Source organism: Triticum dicoccoides, chromosome 5A (assembly GCF_002162155.2).
Source record: "Triticum dicoccoides isolate Atlit2015 ecotype Zavitan chromosome 5A, WEW_v2.0, whole genome shotgun sequence".
NCBI classification, from domain to species: Eukaryota; Viridiplantae; Streptophyta; class Magnoliopsida; order Poales; family Poaceae; genus Triticum; species Triticum dicoccoides.
The window spans coordinates 661409539-661410353 of NC_041388.1; positions in this window are offsets into that span (position 1 = coordinate 661409539).

The following is an 815-nucleotide window of genomic DNA, read 5'->3' on the forward strand; positions in this document are numbered from 1 at the left end:
TCCCTCGCTCCCGGCCGCCCATGCCCTCCCGGCCTCCTCCCGGCGCACATGCCACCGCCCCTGCTCCTCCCTCCTCCAGGAGGGAGCACCACCGCCCCTATTCTTCCTTCCCCCTGCTGGCATGCGCGTCACCCCCCCTCTGGACGTCGTTGGCATCCTGCTCGAGCCCGTGGGCCCGAGAAAGATGGAGACGATGGATGATGGGAAGGAGCAGCGGCTGCCTCGTGATGACCTCGTGGGAGCAGATAGTGACAAAGACGATCAACGAGGCTGCTACTGGTATGTGCTTGATTTACAAATTGTGAGGAATTGAGGTTGAATACCAATATACACACATACAACAACAATGGTTGATGATAACAACGGCCTTGTAGCTTCAGGTATGAGATTAAGAAGACTCACAATTTTTGCCTAATTGTAGTTTAATGCCGAAGGGTTCATTAGCTGTGTGGAGACCTTTTATTATGGTGATGATGACAAACAAGATCAAGCTGTCAATTTTGAATTAAAGAAGGATCATTTGCAAAGAAGCTTGCGAGGAGTTGTCAAAATTTTGATTATAATGCAGGTATGCATTCTGATTTTGTGAAGTCTAATTTATTCAATATATATTCAGAATTTATGCAATACATTGTTAACTTGATTATGTGCTTTAATTCATAGCATCTTGGTGGAGGCTCTATGGAACTGAAGCACCAGCTCTACAAAGGATGGCTGTGAGAATCCTCTCATTGGCATCAAGTTCTTCAGTCTGTGAAAGGAATTGGAGTACCTTCGAAAATGTTAGTCTCCTGACTCTCTAATCTCACATCTAT